Source organism: Diabrotica virgifera, chromosome 8 (assembly GCF_917563875.1).
Source record: "Diabrotica virgifera virgifera chromosome 8, PGI_DIABVI_V3a".
Lineage (NCBI taxonomy): Eukaryota > Metazoa > Arthropoda > Insecta > Coleoptera > Chrysomelidae > Diabrotica > Diabrotica virgifera.
In genome coordinates this window covers 113765289-113786027 of record NC_065450.1, presented here as the reverse complement: position 1 = coordinate 113786027, position 20739 = coordinate 113765289, and positions in this window count along the sequence as shown.

The following is a 20739-nucleotide window of genomic DNA, read 5'->3' as shown; positions in this document are numbered from 1 at the left end:
TGGCTACAGTCCGATTACCAAGTTTTTGTAATTATTGTTCAATTATTTCGTTCGGAATTGTAGGCCATGCGTTAGATACTAGAAGTCTCTGGGTTGGAGAAATTAATCTTCTTACTTCGACTTTACATCCATTTATTTCGATATATTTATAAGAATGAAGAAGAGAATCAACAGTGTTTTTTGAAGAGAGGTATATGCATATCGTATTGTTAGCAATTCTGGAGGCAAAAGTACATTGATTGGACACACTAGTGATCCAACAGCTACGACGTAATCATGGATTTTTGTATCTTCAATGCTAGAAATGACTATTGTTTGTTCTTTTGCAGGATGTTTAAAATAATTTACGGCATCTGACTAACTGTGTTTAGTGGAGGTATGTGTAGTATTATTGTTGTTTGAAGTCATTTTATTAATTTTCTTGATCAAAAGTTGAGCCGATCCTGTGGCCGGTCCAAAAAACTGGTCAAGACCCAAGTGGAATTTTTGTTATCTCTTTCCGTAGGTATTATTTAAAGGTTATTTTGTTGTTGTTACAAATATAATACGAAAATAAGTGCTAGTCACTTGAGATAATATTGTCAGCACTAACTAATGCATTTAAATTTGTAGTAGGGGTCTAAAATAGCAAATTATAAATTGTTTTTGCCATTTAAAACGACTATATTTCGGAACAGCTGATAACGTGGTAGAATTGATCGCTATCATGGCCGAACTCCAAAATATATTTATTTCGTTAAAATCATTATAATGGAAGTATAGCTTCTTACGTGCGTACAAAGTACACACACCCTTTTTTTTGTTGAAATTGTTTCATCCTTTTGATAAAATCGATTATAATTACTCCTTAGAAGAATCCAAAAAACTTTTTCAGAAGATTATTTTAATATAAAATTTCGTAATCCTTTTAGAACCAGAGTGTTATCATTTCATATATTGCTACTTTGCTTTTGGTTCGTAGAGATGTACCCAAGTTTCATCAATAGTAATCATAATACTTAAGTTTGCATTTATTTTAAACCAAACACAGAGCAATAATCATTCCAATGTTTCTACTCTTGTGCGCTTCTGGTCAACATTCATACCTTTAGAAACCCATTTTGCAGAAGTTTATCTCGTATCCAAATCGAAGTAAAATAAATTATGGACGCATTCAAATAAAATATGCACTGCTTCAGATAACTGTTTTCAGTAAATCTGATACCCCGATCAAATTAGGCCATGAACTCTTTCAATATTAAAAGGTTAGGATGTAGAAAGCAACCTTCCCTATCAGTATTTATCCTCAATGGAAAATGCATTTATTTTTATGCTTGAATATAACTATTGTTATCGGTGGCATACGAAGTGAATTGGTTTTGAACGATATTAATTTATTTTCATTTATTCGTGAATCTGCTTAGCCCAAATCTGTTCAAATATAGTATATTGATAATAGCCCAATACTCATATTTTCCAATTTTAACAAGTTCGATGATTATCGTTTTTTTTTTAATTTTACAGCTCACCTATGGTTCAACGCTGGGACTTGTAATAGTTATTCTTCATTGTTACAGTACCGTAATATTTCCTCTATCCACGGAGACAGTTTAGACTCACTAAATATACTCGCATCCTGCTAGAAGTATTTACTTTTTTGGTATCCAGTGCTATATCTCCTTGTTGTCTCATCTAGCGCTAGGAGACATCATATCGTTCTGGGTGAAACAGAAATTTAAGGACGTGTAAGGTTAACATTGGCGGCATTCGGTAAGAATATCTCTCTCCTGTCGTTTCCCCATTACTGAGGATCGTGATTTCTTCCAATATTCCTAACAATGTTTCTCCATTGGTCTCTATCTTCAGCTGCTCTAAGAGCTTCGCAGAATGAGTTTCCAGCTGAATGCTTTATTTGGTCAGACCATCTAGTCGGTGATCGTCCTCTTGATCCCGGAACGTTTCCAGAAACAATTAATCTCTCCAAACTGTCGTCACCTCTTCGAACCACGTGACCAAAGAATTGCAGAATTCGTTGCAGACATAATGTGGACAGTCTTTTTTAATATTGAGTTGGTTTAGAATGGAAACGTTTGTCCTATGAGCTGTCCAAGGTATGCGCAGCATTCTTCTCCAGCACCACATCTCAAAGGCATCAATTTTTTGGTGTTCGCATGCGCGAAGAATCCAAGTCTCTGCTCCGTATAGAAATATTGAGAATACAAGGGCATTCACCAGTCTCATCTTGATATTTTGAGAGATAGATCTGTCTTTCCAAACTTTAGTTAGGCGACTCATCGCATTTTTTGCCATACCAATACGTCTCCGAACTTCTGTTTTACAGTTACCATCGTTAGTTATACTAGACCCGAGATAGACAAAGGTGTTTACTATCTGGTATTCCTGTAATATGTTAGTCCAGCGTTTCTCAACCTGTGGGGCGCGCCCCCCTAGGGGGGCGCGCTTTTAGTAATGGGGGGGCGTGAGCATATAAAAAAATACACAACATCATTAACTAATTTACTAAAATGGAAGCAAAACAAAACTCTGACAAAATAAAAAATAAAATACACATGAACACTGAATAGGAGTTGTAGTCATAAAGAGCACTCAATACTAAAAAGTAAGATTTTACTGTTTTTTGTCAAAATTATTGAACGAGGGGGGGCGCGGCGAAAATAATTGTGGAAGATTGGGTCGCAAAGGGTAAAAGGTTGAGAAACGCTATGTTAGTCAGTTGAATAGTGTCAAATCTGTCGACCACCATTATTTTTGTCTTAGCTTTATTGATTTTCAGACCAACCTTATTGCTTTCGTACTCAACTCTTCGCAGAAGATCAAACATTTCTTTCTCATTTGCTGCTATAAGTGTAGTGTCATCAGCAAATCTTAAATTGGAGATTTTCCTACCAGCTACTGTTACTCCATCGGCCCATCCTTCTAAAACCATCCTCATGACATGTTCACCATAAATGTTAAATAAGTCAGGTGACAACACTCTCTCGGTCTTGAGTTGGTTTGAGAACTTCTGATCTAGTCGTACTGTCGCTATATTAGACTGGTACAGATTTTTAATAAGTGTCACCAGGTGCATTGGTGCGCCCATTTCTATTAAAATTGACCACAGATTTATCCAGCTTACAAAATCAAATGCCTTTTGGTAGTCAACGAAGCATATAATCATAGGTACTTAAAATTATATATACTAAGAATATACTAAGATATAAATACCTACTTAAAAATCTTATAACAAAGGTATATAATACCTATATTTTATCAGTGAGTACATATGGTTTTGAAACCATGATGTTAACAAAAGGCAAAAAGCACAATGTCAAAACAACACAAAAGAACACTGGAACAATAAATGCTCAATATCTCCCTTCTTCTTCATGTACCATATCCTTTCGGAACGTTGGTTACCATCATAGCTATCTTAATTTTATTCACTGCCACCCTAAGTAGCATGTTATTTAACCATAAAGTGTTTCTTCCTGGACTGCGTTTGCCTGCTATTTTCCCTTGCATAATATTTTGTAGGAACCTATATTTGGGACCTCTCATTACTCATTACATGTCCGACATACTCCAGCTTTCTCTTCTTAATGTTTTTTATAATCTTAGTAGTCTTGCTGAGAAGTTCTAATATTGTGATTCGAGTTTCGAATCTTCTCCACTCAAGCAACTTTTAAAATTTTATTATAGCACCACATTTCTAAAGTTTCAAGATGGTTTAGATCAATTTTATTCACAGTCCAAGACACGAAACCATAAATCAAGTAAGACCGAGGACACGTAGCAGTGAAGTACGCAGATCATCAATGCCAATTTGAGTAGTAGTTTAGTCAAGTAAGTAGTCTTACTGATACGTTCCAGTATTCTGGGGTTTCAAATCTTCTCCACCCAAACAACTTTTAAAATTCTTCTATAGCACCACATTTTTAACATCTCAAGGCGATTTAGATCAATTTTATTCACAGTCACAGACTTAACGCCATAAATAAAGCAAGACCAGACCACGTAGCAGCAAAGTAGGGAGATCCTCAATGTCAATTTTAGTAGTAGTTTAGTCAAGCCAGCAGTCTTGCTGAAACGTTCTAGTATTGTGGAGTTTCGAATCTTTTCCACTCAAGTAAGTTTTAAAATTCTTCTATAGCACCACATTCTAAAATCTCAAGGTAATTTAGATAAATTTTATTCACAATCCCAGGCTTAATGCCATAAATAAAGTAAGACCGAGAACACGTAGCAGACGGATCCTTAATGTCAATTTTAGGTTTCTGTTACATAATACCTTGGATATCCTTCTGAAATGACTGCTCTCTTTTCTAATGTCTGTCGGGGAGATAAAATCAGTTTTTTTAATGGCATATATATTATTAATCATTCAGCTAGTCACAATCAGTGTAATGTTTTGTGTGTGTGTGTGTGTGTGTGTGTGTGTGTGTGTGTGTGTGTGTGTGTGTGTGTGTGTGTGTGTGTGTGTGTGTGTGTGTGTGTGTGTGTGTGTGTGTGTGTGTGTGTGTGTGTGTGTGTGTGTGTGTGTGTGTGTGTGTGTGTGTGTGTGTGTGTGTGTGTGTGTGTGTGTGTGTGTGTGTGTGTGTGTGTGTGTGTGTGTGTGTGTGTGTGTGTGTGTGTGTGTGTGTGTGTGTGTGTGTGTGTGTGTGTGTGTGTGTGTGTGTGTGTGTGTGTGTGTGTGTGTGTGTGTGTGTGTGTGTGTGTGTGTGTGTGTGTGTGTGTGTGTGTGTGTGTGTGTGTGTGTGTGTGTGTGTGTGTGTGTGTGTGTGTGTGTGTGTGTGTGTGTGTGTGTGTGTGTGTGTGTGTGTGTGTGTGTGTGTGTGTGTGTGTGTGTGTGTGTGTGTGTGTGTGTGTGTGTGTGTGTGTGTGTGTGTGTGTGTGTGTGTGTGTGTGTGTGTGTGTGTGTGTGTGTGTGTGTGTGTGTGTGTGTGTGTGTGTGTGTGTGTGTGTGTGTGTGTGTGTGTGTGTGTGTGTGTGTGTGTGTGTGTGTGTGTGTGTGTGTGTGTGTGTGTGTGTGTGTGTGTGTGTGTGTGTGTGTGTGTGTGTGTGTGTGTGTGTGTGTGTGTGTGTGTGTGTGTGTGTGTGTGTGTGTGTGTGTGTGTGTGTGTGTGTGTGTGTGTGTGTGTGTGTGTGTGTGTGTGTGTGTGTGTGTGTGTGTGTGTGTGTGTGTGTGTGTGTGTGTGTGTGTGTGTGTGTGTGTGTGTGTGTGTGTGTGTGTGTGTGTGTGTGTGTGTGTGTGTGTGTGTGTGTGTGTGTGTGTGTGTGTGTGTGTGTGTGTGTGTGTGTGTGTGTGTGTGTGTGTGTGTGTGTGTGTGTGTGTGTGTGTGTGTGTGTGTGTGTGTGTGTGTGTGTGTGTGTGTGTGTGTGTGTGTGTGTGTGTGTGTGTGTGTGTGTGTGTGTGTGTGTGTGTGTGTGTGTGTGTGTGTGTGTGTGTGTGTGTGTGTGTGTGTGTGTGTGTGTGTGTGTGTGTGTGTGTGTGTGTGTGTGTGTGTGTGTGTGTGTGTGTGTGTGTGTGTGTGTGTGTGTGTGTGTGTGTGTGTGTGTGTGTGTGTGTGTGTGTGTGTGTGTGTGTGTGTGTGTGTGTGTGTGTGTGTGTGTGTGTGTGTGTGTGTGTGTGTGTGTGTGTGTGTGTGTGTGTGTGTGTGTGTGTGTGTGTGTGTGTGTGTGTGTGTGTGTGTGTGTGTGTGTGTGTGTGTGTGTGTGTGTGTGTGTGTGTGTGTGTGTGTGTGTGTGTGTGTGTGTGTGTGTGTGTGTGTGTGTGTGTGTGTGTGTGTGTGTGTGTGTGTGTGTGTGTGTGTGTGTGTGTGTGTGTGTGTGTGTGTGTGTGTGTGTGTGTGTGTGTGTGTGTGTGTGTGTGTGTGTGTGTGTGTGTGTGTGTGTGTGTGTGTGTGTGTGTGTGTGTGTGTGTGTGTGTGTGTGTGTGTGTGTGTGTGTGTGTGTGTGTGTGTGTGTGTGTGTGTGTGTGTGTGTGTAACAAAACACACAGAAAAAAAGTGGACTAGGAAAATGACAGATAGAGATTAAGAATTCCAAATAGAAGTGTAATCTATTCTTAACCCGCGAGTAGTCGCGCGGTTAGATAGAATCTCAATTTTTATCTTTTTTCGCGATAACTTGATGAATAATTTTGCAATTTTGAAAAAAATTTTGTAAGTGCCTCGAGGAAGGGTGTAGTAATGCGTAGGAATTTTTTTTTCTTCTTCTTTTTGTTGAATTTATGGCTTTGGGGAGAGCCAATTAGTTTTAACCCGCGAGTAGTCGCGCCGTTAGATAGAATCTCACATTTCATCCTTTTTCGTAATACAGTAAGACCTGTCAGTAACGGCCACTAAAAATTAAAGAACTATTGGCCGATATAGAAAGGTGGCCGCTATTGCCAGTTTTTGTAGTCTACATATAATTGGTTTGGGAAATTTTTAAACGGGCCGTTAGGACAGGTGGCCGATGTTGGCAGGTGGCCGTTAACACAGGTTTTTTTAATAAAATTGTTAGAAATATATATTTTCAATATAAAAAGTAGATAAAAATAGTACAAAATAAAAATTTGTTTTAAATTCCTATTTTGAGATAGAATCTCACGCGACTATCGACGTTACAGAAGTGAGCGCGACTACTCCCGGGTTAAAAAATGGAGATAGGCGACATAAGAGAAGCAGCAGGTATATAGCGGATACCAATCGCAAAGGATAGAAATCAGTGAAGAAAATGGAGAAAAGAGACCTCTATTCAAAAATAAATAATCGTACAAAAAACCACTTTTGGTATGATTTCGGTTCATAAGATAAATAGACTCTACCAAATAACAGTCCAAAAACAATTTAATCTAAAACCAGTTACCATGACTTAAAGTATATTGTTTTCTATGGCAAAATTTTCCTGGCACACAGTAGAGACGATCTATTCAATAAAATTTTATAATGACAACTAATTTCATTAGGATTTATTTCTATGACACTCGGTTGACTATCATTTGTTTCCTCGACTAATTGCCTTATTGGAATAATTAACTTGAAAAGGGTGAACCATTAATTATTTGAAAGTTAATTTACTAAGTAGGTAGCCTGATTAATTTTGTTGAAGGCCGGTGTCCCTTTTCAAACTTCTGAGAATACATAACCGATAGTGACCTATTTATTTAGTTACCAAAAAACAAAATGGTTTTGACCATTTAAAGATATTTGGTAGTTTGTAAAATAATAAATATTCCTGGTCTGGTTGATCAATATTGAGTGGTAATAGTAAAAAGTAATCATACGTTTTTTTATCAGTGAGAAAAATTAAAAAAATGTATTAAAAAGTTAAATTAACCTTAATACAAAATATATGGACAAAAATTTCTAGTTAAACATACCAGAGAAAAGCATTCAAAATATTTACAGTACAAAGATTTGCAGCTCTAAAAAGATGAAATTGAATCAAAAATTTAACTTACGAATCATGAAAATTAATCGTTCAGTTTTTTATAGATATAACAAAAAACAGAAAAGAGTCAGTTTTTATGTAAAATGACTCAAGAACACATGTTGATAAAAAAAGTTGTGTATACGAACATCTGCTTCATTGCGTTTAAAAAGGCATTTGATGGAGTACAGCATACCAAATTAATTCTCGCTTTGTAGAGCATCCAACTTAGTTACAAAAGCATCAAATTTGTTACCAAACTTTATTGGAACCAAACAGCCATTATTAGTATAAACAATAGAGAATCGAAGCCAATCAGTATTCAACGAGTCGTATGACAGAGTTGTATACTCACCCTTTTTGACGTGAATTGTGAGAATATCTTTGGGGAGGCTATAAGAGATCAAAAATGAAATATTACAGGAGGAGAAATAATAATTGGTAACATATGATACGCCAACGATACTGTGATGCTAGCTGAAAACATCGACGACCTGCAAGAAGTAATCAATATAGTTGATATAGAATGTCCACACTGAGGATTGTTGATTAACATCAATAAAACTAAATATATGGTGAATAGTAAATCTGCCCAACCTCATCATCCAGCCTTCTGCGTCCAAAGTTGAACATAGGCCTCTCCTAATTTCTTCCAGTTCTTTCGGTCTTGGGCTTCCTGTAACCAATTCCCAGCAACTCTTTTGACGTCGTCTGTCCATCGTGAAGATGGTCTACCCCTACTTCTTCTGTATGCTCGTGGTCTCCACACTGTAATTTTTTAGGTCCACCTCCCTTCCTTCATTCTAGCTACATGGCCCACCCAATTCCACTTCAGCCATGCTATTCGTTCTATGACATCTGTTCCGCCTGTCCTTCTTCTGAGTTCCTCGTTTCTAACTCTGTCTCTGAGAGTCAGTCTTCTTTGGGCCAGTGTGGTCTCCACACTGTAATTTTTTAGGTCCACCTCCCTTCCTTCATTTTAGCTACATGGCCCACCCAATTCCACTTCAGCCATGCTATTCGTTCTATGACATCTGTTCCGCCTGTCCTTCTTCTGAGTTCCTCGTTTCTAACTCTGTCTCTGAGAGTCAGTCTTCTTTGGGCCACTCTAAGTTTGGTTGCTGTGGCCTGGGTTAACGATATAGTCCACACTACATCGTCGTTTTTAGAAGATGATTACAAAAGTCTTAAAAATGGTTTTAACTACTTCGTTTGAGCGAGTCTACCACTTTCTGAAAAATTTCAGAGTGCAGGTTGAACGTGTTTCCCCGTCCCGCGTCATCACCATATTTACGTTGTGGGACTAACGAAAAGAGGCTGTAAATTTGTCAATAAAGAGATCGACAATCTTTATTAATTAAATATAAGTACTTTCAATTAAAAATTAAGAGATTTGTAATAACAAAACCTAACCGCGCTAGAGCCACAGTTTTATGCGTGGGGTGTGCGGAAACGCGTCTAACCTGCACTCTGTTCAAATGAAGCAGTCAGTTAAAACCATTTTTAAGACTTGTAATCATCTTTCAAAAAGGACAATGTACTGTGGACTAGTAGTGTTTCGGTGCCGTAAGTCATGACTGGAATCACACATTGGTCATGACTGGAAGCACATATTGGTCAAACTTTTTTTTTTAGATAACTTGGCATGTTACTTTTGAAGATGTCTGATAGAGCTCCATATGCGGCCCATGCTAAGGTGATTCTGCTTTGCAGTTCGGCAGTGTGATTGTGAATTTATGAACCAATGCTATTTCGTTGAAGTGTTTTGGATTTTCGCTTGGTACCGGTTTATCATATATTGTGTTTTTCAAAAATTTATGTTTAAGCCAACTTGTAACACGTAACTTGTAACACAATACTCTGGGTATTGTGATTTGGAAAAAATAAGGACGAGCAAATAACAAAAATCACCACTACTGTGCAAAGTAAAGAGATATTAGTAAGATACAATAATCAAGTCCGTGATAGTAGCCAAAAGGCTTAACCTAAATGTTAGTAAGTTAATAATACTGAGACTGGCAAGTGTCCAAATAGCTAAAGTACCAGATCAATGTGCAAGTAGTATACTTACACACAGATACTGGGAGATATACAAATACGCTAGAAATGAGTCGGCCAGAAATCCTTTAATTAAATTATTTTAAAAACCCTTTTAAATTTGAAGACTCCTCTTATTGACAACTTTTTATACATTTATTTCCTTTCCCTATTTAATATTTGTTTGAAATCCTATTTTATTAAAAAAAAAAACAAAACCAACACCCCCCTATTGAATACAAAAAAACTAGGCAAAATGTACCTGATTATGTGCACACAAAAAGTTTACACTATACCATATAGTTATGAATGAAAAAGAAACTTGACTTTATTAAAAAAAAGTAAACTTAAAGTTTATCTTATCTTCCAAACTCTTATTACCACGACGGCAGGTCTGTTTAGGGTGAAATCCTCTTAGCGCTTCAAAATTTAAAGTGTTTGAAAGGCTGTTTGAAACGAAGCCAAACTGCTGGTGTCCCGGTGATATGTTATGTAAATAGGTAATGGCTTTCAACAATTTGCCTAAGGATGCTCTACAACATTCCAAGAATTTGGACTGTGGAATGCAGCGAAATCTATGAAGTAACATTTTGAATATCTAAAAGTGTCCATGAGTAATTGCAACAGTATAGATTTCCCGTACTAGACTAAACAAAAATATTACTGATTCTTCCCAAACAAAAACATTAGGTTATGTCTAAGTTTATGACGAGCTGAGTAGCTGTCAATCCAAGAATTAAAAGAAACATGCGCGTTCACACGCATCTGCGCGATGAAGCTTCGAAACAGTTGGAAACTTTTTTATCACATCATACAAAAAAAATCTGATAAGTACCTAAATGGATAAGAAATGAATTTGAATTTTAAGTTTTGCATAAAAACTTCATGAAATTATCCTTTTCCTCGCAAACTAAATACCAAAGTTATAATATAAATCATGAATTTATGCTGTTTCCAATAATATGAATAGCGATGGATAGATTTTATACCAAGAAATAATAAATGAACCCTTAGCTGGAATCCGTGTGCAGCTTTGCGATTGTTAATTGGTCGTCATTACGGTGTGATTTTAATACTTAAATTGGTATATATTTGGTTACTCCTTTTTTAAACTTTTAATTGTGGCTTAAATAGTATTTATGATGTCTTTAGTCCATTAAATAGCGTCTATTTGATAGATTCCCGACATTCGCCGCTTAAGAAAGAGGAATTTCGCTGCACACTGTACGACGTGTATGAGATTCTGACCAGAACTGCTGATTGTGCCGATCCTATCCTATCCTATCGAAAATCAACCAAATCAAGTTCGCACAAAAGCGCCTCTTATGGTAAAAAGACGTTCTAATTCTGCCAAAGGCGTATCAAATGGGGATAATATTAATCCAATTTCTTAAATTAATTTATTTATTTAAAGAATTGTTGGCGTAATCGCTACAAATTAGTAACAATAGTTCTAATCTGTTTTAAGTTGTCTGTTCTCTTATGCGGTTGAAATATGTCGTCTGCGAATCGTACGTGAGAAAGCCTTTCGCCATCGACATTTATTCCTTTGGTGTCCCACTCCAATTGTTTGAAAGTATGTTCCAGTACTGCCGTAAAGAGTTTGGGAGCTTACGTGTCTTCCTGTCTAATTATTCTTTTGATTTTTATAGATTTGGTGTTTTTGTGTAGTCAGACGGTCATGGTTGCATTATTGTATATGTTCGTTATCAGTTTGGAGTACCGATAATCTATACGACTTTCCTCGCAAATGCTTTGCGAACTTCTCCCGGAGTATTATTTATTTCCATTTTCTTCAATGCGTTCTTTATTTCGTCTGTTGATATATCAGGCATTAATTCCGATCCTTGGTAACTAATATGTTTCCTGGAAAAATATCTACCCTTCCTAACTGGTATTAAGCCAACAAACGCCAAATATCCAGTTTCAATCCCGAACAGACAAGAAGCACGTTTCAACAATTCAAGCCCTTATTATTTAATAACTAATCAAATATGGAACTTTAATCGTCATAATTGCTTTTATTGATCTAAACAAAACCACAGTATTTTTCACGGCGACGTGCATAATTAGCAACCGTTTAAATTAAATGTATGGGCTGGTGTTTTTGGTGATAGACTGAGGGGACCATTTTCTTTTACCTGGCAATATGACTGGCGAATTGTATTTACAATTACTGGTAGATACGATTAATCCTGCCTTGATTGATATTACTGAAAATGATCCACAACATCATAAAATCATTTGACTTTTGAACAGGACTGTAGTCCATCGCATTATGCTTTACTTGTTTGTCAATATTTAGATCAAAATTTTCCTCAACATTGGATTTAGTAGGCAGGAATCATCGAATATCCTCCTCGGTTACCAAACTTGTCTCCTCGGGATTTTTTGTGAAAACACTTAAAAAGTAAAATCTGAAGATCACCACCCGTATCTTTTGGAGTTTTACGACAACAAATTTTCAACGAAAAGCTACGAATCACTCCTCAAATGCTTCGGAATATGGAAGATCATTTCGAAGAAACCTTTATTATTGTATGGACGCTGGAGGTTATCAGTTTCATCATTTGGTCAACTAAGAAATAAGTAACCAGCTGAAAATGGTAATTTTAAAATATATTTATTTTTAGTAAATCTTATATACTTAGTTACATAGTATTGTACCGAATTTAAAAATTTAAAAACTAATGTAAATGGAATTGCAAGTGCTTTAAACAATATCTTATTTTACTCCCATTGCTATTAAAAAATTTTTACCCTAGCTTAGTGGTAGTAAAATAATCGAAAATGCCGAAAAATGTGTCCCTCTGTAATCAAAAATTGAACTGTCACTGGGTTTTTGAAAAATGTTGTCGTAGTTCCTGATAGTGCCTCTATTTCATTTTCGTTCGGCAACCCTGTATAAAGAAACTTTTTAACATCTTGTAAAAAGTTACGGTATCATCAAGTGCCATTATTTTTTAACTTTTCTACTACTAAAGTTTTCTTAGTGTTCCAATTATACACGTTTTTTTTTTGTATTAAAGGAAGTTTTATTTTAACAGAAGGATTTTTTCTCACTTTTGCTTCAGTACCCATTTTTGTCTTGGATGAAGCAAAGTGCCTTCAGCCGTTCTTAACTTTTGTTAGTCTTTTTAAGTATTTTACTTTTCATTAAAAGTGATTTCGTGTTTATATAGATAAAACTAAACAAGGGCTGAGGAGATGAGGTCTTTTATGTTGTTTTGGTTTTATTAAAAAACTTTGGCATTTTCATTACAATATCTGCCTAGGGTCTTGTATCATATACCCAAAAATATAATATGCTTTTAATCCTATTACGTTTTCCACAAACTAGCCGACGCGGCCTAGAAAATGACACAATCTCCTTGAAACTAATTAAATTTTGTTTGACTAGCTATCGGCGTTGTTCATATTTATCAACGAACCTGTTAAGATTAGGGGATAATAATATACAAGAAATCCTCTTATAGTATTATAGTATTAAAACATTGTTCTCTGGAAATTGATACATAAAAAATTAAGAAATTTACATATTTATTTATTTATTTACATAAAGTACCTCGACAACTATGGCAATTGGTACAGGAACACTAAAATTGAATATACAGGGTGTAACAAAAATACCGGTCATACATTATACCACATATTCTGGGACCAAAAATAGTTTGATTGAACCTAACTTACCTTAGTACAAATGTGCACATAAAAAAAGTTACAGCTCTTTGAAGTTACAAAATGAAAATCGATTTTTTCCAATATATCGAAAACTATTCTAGATTTTTTATTGAAAATGGACATGTAATATTCTTATGACAGGAAAATCTTAAAAAAAATTATAGTGAAATTTGTGCACCCCATAAAAATTTTATGGGGGTTTTGTTCCCTCAAACCCTGCCAAACTTTTGCGTACGTTCGAATTAAATTATTATTGTGATACCATTAGTTAAACACAGTGCTTTTAAAACTTTTTCCTCTTAGTACTTTTTCGTAAAGCCAGTTTTTTTCGAGATATTTTGAATATTTGTCACATCCACCACATTTTTGTATATGGTTACGTATGACTACATATAGAGACCTGGTAATAAAATGAAAATTTACATTTTTAGGTACGTTTTGAACCAATTTAAAGAAGAAGCCACATCTCGATAAAAGATGCCTTGTCGAAAAAAATAGTAAGAGGCAAAAAGTTTTAAAAACACTGTGTTTAACTAATGGTACCATAATAATAATTTAATTGGAACGTATACAAATATTAGGGGGGTTTAAAGGAACAAAACCCCCTTAAAATTTTTATGTAAACATATTAAAAAATAAGCCGCATCTCGATAAAAACTAGATTATAGAAAAAATACTAAGAGGCAAAAAAGTTTTAAAAATATTGTGTTTAACTAATGGTACTACAATAATAATTTAATTGGAACGTACGCAAAAGTTTGGGGGTTTAAGGGAACAAAACCCCCATAAAAGTTTTATGGGTTGCACAAATTTCACTATAATTTTTTTTACGATTTTCCTACCATGAGAATGCCTGTTGTCCATTTTCAATAAAAAATCTTTAAGAGTTTTCGATATATGGAAAAAATTCGATTTTCATTTTGTAACTGCAAAGGGCTGTAACTTTTTTATGTGCACATTTGTACTAAGGTAAGTTAGGTTAAATCCATCTATTATTATTGGTCCCAGAATATGTGACTTAATTTAAGACCTGCATTTTTGTTACACCCTGTATAACGAAAACAAATAATTATTATTATAGAACTTTAGCTGATGTCTATTATATTAAATCTTGTGGTAGAAATGGAAGGTTTTTAAAAACATTATAGTTTTTATTATATCTGAAGAGTAGTTCCTTAACCTTAACAGTAGGTACCAAATCCAATGATTTATACAGGTTGGTGAATGATTTACAGTCAGCGAGGATGTGTTTCATGTTCAGTTATTTTGCTCTGTCTGAATTGACAGACGAAAATGAAAACATTCAAAACGGAATTGACATTCTAGGCCTGAGTGAAACGAAGAAAACGGGAAGAGAAAATATAAGATGTGGCGATGGTTACAAGCTCTTCTACTCAGGTGAACAAGAAATGGAAAGAGCAAAAGAAGGAGTGGGTTTTATAATCAAGGATGATATAAGTAAAAGAGTTGTGAAACACCAAGCAATAACCTCTAGAATAAATAATATAAGTATAAAACTAGATGAGTTAGTTAGCATAATACAAATATATGCGCCAATAACAGAAAATGTCTCAATTTTATAGCGAACTCCAAATAGCATTAGACGAAGTGAGAGAAGATAGTGAGAACATAATTATTATGGCGGACTGGAATGCAAGAGTTGGAAATGACATCAACAAGGGACTTGGAAGTCTTGGGCAGTATGAAGAAAAAGTTGAGAACAAAAATTGTGAAATTATACAATTTTGTGTAAATAACAACCTAAACATTGTAAATACATTCTGGTATCAAAATATTGAGGACAGAGATACTTTTGAAGCAAAATGCTAAAAGTCTAATAGATTACATCGTGTTTCCTGCAGAAATGGATATTACCAAAAATATAAAAACGGAAAAATTTGCAGAACTAAACACTCAAGCTAGTAGTAGCCGAAATAACTACAAATAAAAATGAATACCTAGTCGATAAAACATATAAGAACATCAATATTTATTAAGAGGCTGAAAAAAGAGAAAGAGAAAAATGAATAAAAACAAGAAATAGAAGAGAAACTGCAAATAATAGAGATGAAAAGATACCAATTGGATATTAAAGAAAGATGGAAAGTACTAAAAGACTCACTATATAAAACAACAGAGAAAATTTGCGGAAAAAAGTCAATATATAAATATCACAAAAGAACAGAATGGTGGAGTCAAGAAATACAGAAAACAATAAAGGAAAAGAAGCAAGCATGGAAAAAATATCAACAGTGTAGATATGAAAATAAAAAAGCAGAATTTATAGAGAAACGAGAAACGCAATAGAGCAAATAAAGCAGTAAGGGAAGCGAAAAAGCTGAGCTGGGAAGGTTTCGAAAGAGAATTAGAAGCAAATTACAAAACAGATAACAGAGAAGTCTGGAATCGTATAAAGAGTTTAAGAGGGAAAAAAGTAGGGCACAGTATGGAATCAAAGATAAAAATAACCAATTGAAAATAGAGACTACAGAAATAGTAGAAGTATGGAAACAATACTACAAAGATAAATTCAAACATGAAGAAGTAGAAAGAAATAGACCAGAACTGGAAGAGGAAGAGGAACCGGAAAATATAAGGAAACAAGAACTGGAAGATGATATAAAGAATATTAAAATTGGAAAAGCGGCATGAGAGGACCAAATAGATCCAGAAGTGATTAAATGGATGGGTGAAAAATGAGAGGATTGGCTATTACAGATATGCAAGGAAGCATTGAGTACAGAGAAAATCCCAGAAAACTGGAAGAAAATAATATAGTTCTACCAATATACAAGAAAGAACATCTTAATGAATGCGAGAATTATAGAGCAATATGCTTGTCATCGGTCGGCTTCAAGGTATATACGCGAATAAAGAAGCGTTTAAGATCAGTGATAGAGAAAGAAATGGAAGACGAACAGGCTGCATTCAGATCAAACCGTCAAACAAACGATAACGTATATATTACAAGAATAAAAAAACCGCTAAACGCCATAAAATTGAGTGGCGCATACAATATTCCAGCTACAAAAGAGCTGATATAGTCGGTTCGCTAAACTCAGACACAACTGGCTAGTGATTTTAGTAAGTAATTTTGCCAAGTTGGTAAAATTGGCGAAAAGATAATTACTAAATAGTTAATAATTACTAAATAGTTAGTAATTTTGCTAAATTTGGCAACATTGGCCAAAAACAAAAAAAAATTCCTACTAAAATCACTAGCCAGTTGTGTCTGAGTTTAGCGAACCAACCATATGAATATTACGTGGCACGAAAATGTATTTTTATTTTGATAGACAATAAAATTCTGATTTTATTTTGAAAGATTGTTTCCATAATATTTGCTAAATTTGAAGTAAAACGCGCCACAAAAGAGCCTCAAAAAGCAAACTGTATCAAAGTTACATTTTTTGCGCGTTTTATTTCAAATTTAGCAAATATTACGGAAAAAATCTTTCAAAATAAAACTAGAATTTATTTTCTGTCAAAATCAAAATACATTTTCGCGCCACGTAATATTCATATCAGCTCTGTTCTAGCTGGAGTATTGTATGCACCACTCAAGTTTACTGCGTTTAGCGGTTTTTTATTCTTGTATCAGGAGTTTTTCAAGGTTTTTTCATAAATTAAATGTATGAAGTTGAATGTAATGTTTCTCGATTACACGTTAAGCATTACAAATGGTAGACTTTGTCGCATTCTCACCCAAATGATATAGTAGTTACGATATCAGACTTGTGATAAGATAATCCGAGTTCATATCCCAGCCATCCTAAAAATTATGACCGCCAAATGAACTCGGATTGCCTGATCAAACTTAGCGTCGTAACCACTACAACTACATAAACCATTTCGGCGATAATGGTTATATTGATTATACCTTTGGAGCTTGATAACTTCTGAACGGCTTAACCGAATTTGATCATTAAACATGAGTTGAAACGTATTGACAAGTAGTATCTGATGCATCCAAGGTTAAGTGTGATAACTGGAGGTATTACAGGTATTATTGAGCTTGGAAAATCATTTTTGTCATAAGAAATAGATTTGATCATACTTATGAAGCCTATAACGTAAAAATTCGAATTTTTACAGATATGAGGTATACACCGTTAGATGCGTCTAGAGTCCCCCTACAAACGCACAGTTATTGGCGCAATTTGTAGGATGAAATTTTGAGTAAATGTCGAAAAACCAAAATTTGCAAAGTTTAATTTTTCAAAAGTTCATTTGCCGGCCATAATTATTAGGATGGCTGGGATATGAATTCGGATTGTCTTTTCATAAGTCTGGTGTTTGAATGCGACAGAGGCGACCATAACGCTTAACGTATAATCGAGAAGCATTACATTCAACTTTATACATTTAATTTACAAAAAACTTTGAAAAACTTCTGATACAAGAATAAAAATCTCTAAACGCCGTAAAAATGAGTGGCGCATACAATATTCCAGCTGCAAAAGTGCTGATATGAATATTACGTGGCCCGAAAATGTATTTTTATTTTGATGGAAAATACAATTCTAGTTTTATTTTGAAAGATTTTTACATAATATTTGCTAAAGAAATAAAACGCTCCACAATAGAGCCTCATAATGCAAACTGTATCAAAGTTACTTTTTTGTGGCGCGTTTTATTTTAAAATTGGCAAATATCATGGAAAAATGTTTCAAAATAAAACTAGAATTTTATTTTCCATCAAAATGAAAATACATTTTCGTGCCACTTAATATTCATATCAGCTCTTGTGCAGCTGGAATGTTGTATGCGCCACTCATTTTTACGGCGTTTAGCGGTTTTTTATCCTTGTATACTATGAGAACTTGTATTGTAAGAGAACTAAAAACGTAAATGTAAAATTCACACCCTTTGACCAAAATGGAGAGTTGACATATAGATGGGCGATTTTTTTACTAAACTTTAAGATGAGATTTGCCCCAATTTTCAATTCAGTCAGATTTAGAAAATCGAAAATTTCGTGTATATTGTATATAGTGTCGCATGTAGGGGTGTTGTGCGCCACTGGCGAGAACTATGGTTCTCTGGTAATAAGGAATATAATAGAGAGACAATACCGTAAAGGGGATTAACTATTTCTTATGTTCGTTGATCTGAAGGCGGCATTTGATACAATAAACAGAGAAATAATGTGTAAAATACTGTAAAATTATAAAATACCAAAAAAAAATGATGAAAGTCATAAAATCTATATACCGGGTCAACCAAAAGTCAGTTAGCAATTCTGTATATTAATTAAAGCAAAAATAACTAAAGTAAAAAAAACGTTTATTGTTTATTGTAAATAAGTAGGTACAGAGAAGTGCATGCTTTACATTTTATGTTCAAAGTATAAACCACTTTCATAAATACATTTTTCACAAAGCTTATACACAATGAACCAAGTATTTCTACAGATTTCCAAGTTGGCACGGAGAACTTCAAATTGGCAAAAACTTTATCTTTAATTACTCCGACAAGGCAAAATTACAGGGCGTCAAATCTGGCGAACGCGCGGGCCTTCCAATTGTATCTCTTCTCCCTATCCAATCACTAATCTGGTCATTTAGAAACTCACGAACTTGCAATCCGTAATGAGGCGGTGCACCGTCTTGCTGAAAATATCGAATACCTTGTAACTATGGATTATTTGCAAGGCCCTTCAGAGAGCATGCTATATTTTCTTGGAGACGCCGCAAACTTTCGCGTGACTTTTTTGATAGCGTTAACTGACTTTTGGACCACCCGGTATATCGAAGTAGAAGACCAAGTACAAATAAATAGGGAAAAATCAGGAACATTTAAATGGGATAAGGGAATTAAAGAAGGAGACGGACTAAGTCTTCTTCTATTTATAATAGTCATGGATACCTTAATGAAAAATACAAAATATCAAACAAAAATCCTTCAATATATAGTAGAATACTAAAACTTAAATGTAGTAACGATTAACTCCCTTTTATATGCTGATTATATAGCTTTAATCACAGACACAGTAGAAAAAATGCAAAAATAAATAAAGATTTGGCAAAAAATACAGAACTTAAAAAGGGAAATAAATCTCAATAAAACAAAAGTTATGATAATAAATGAAGATGAGAAAAAAGAAAAGACCACCAACATAATAGTAAAGGAACACGTAATAGAACAAAAGTATCTACTTTTGAATATTTGGGAAATATAATAACAGATGATGGGAAAACGGACATGGCAATAAGTAATAAACTGAAAAAGGCTACTAGCGTGTATTACTCAATTAATAATATAATTTTTGAGAAATCAGAAATAGATAACAAAACTAAACTAATAGTATAACATAGTTAATCCGATAATAACATAATATACGCTGTGAGCTCGTACGTAGAAGGGATATTTACAAATTCGCGAGCGCCAGTAGTGACAAGTCTGTAAACGATTACTGGAAATTTGACATAAATGTCAAAGTGATTAATTTAAAATTAAAATTAAAAACATTAATTATAAAAAGTATTAGTTTGTCAAAGCTGTGTTATATATTTTTACCTTAAATATACAATACGTTTTAAATACTGAATTTAAGTTTTTTTAATGTTCCGTAATATCTAATTATAAATTAATATATTAATCTTACCGCCATCTATACGATAATTGTAAAAGTATCCGAAGTAAGAAATTCATATTTTATCAATAGAACGTCAAAATGATTAGCAAAATCTTAAAAAAATCGATTATAATTTAATTACTTTTTTGCGTTGTAAATATTAAGCGATAACAATTAAATAATAAATTTAAAAATTACCAGTGAAAGTTGATTAGTAATCCGCCAGGAGCGACACCAGCGAAGCTCACAGCGTATAGGACGGAAACTTGGATTGTGATACATATATACAAATACATATGAGAAGAATAGCTGGAGTTACGAAATTTGATAGATTTAGAATCATTCCCGAATGATTGCCGGTATAAGCAATCCCCCACTTACTGACCAACAACTTCGGGCGGATGAGTTGATAAGTGACAGGGCACTCTTTTGTCCTGAGACTGAGAAATCGGTCTCGAAGGCGGATGAACTATACAGAATGGTCAACGGTATAAGAATGCAGAAGGCAACGGGAAACCACTGCATTAAAGACTCGTGAAGTATCCCTGGATATGAATGGATTACAACACCTTTTGAATGCCATTGACACAGTGGGAAGAGAGTTTGGCCTAAATATAAACTGTTCAAGAACAAAATACTTGGTATTTAGCCGTTTGGCCCATCAAGATTCACGGTTATATGTTGATGGTCATATAATCCAAAGAGTACCCAGTTTTAAATAGCTTGGTTGCCATATTACTGAACAACTAGATCCAGATAAAGGGATAAAATGTAGAATCGAGATAGCCCGCACGACAATTTTAAAAATGAGGTCATTCTTCTGTAATGATAACTTGCAAATTCAACTTCGAAAGCGCATGGTTAAATGTTACATTTGGTCAGTCCTCTTGTATGGTGTTGAAGCATGGACATTAAAAATATCCACCATTAACCGTTTGGAGGCCTTTGAAATGTGGCTGCACAGACGTATTCTAAAAATACCATGGACTGCTATGCTGACAAATGTGGCAGTCCTTAAGAGAGCAAATGCTACCCGCGAGCTGCTTGAT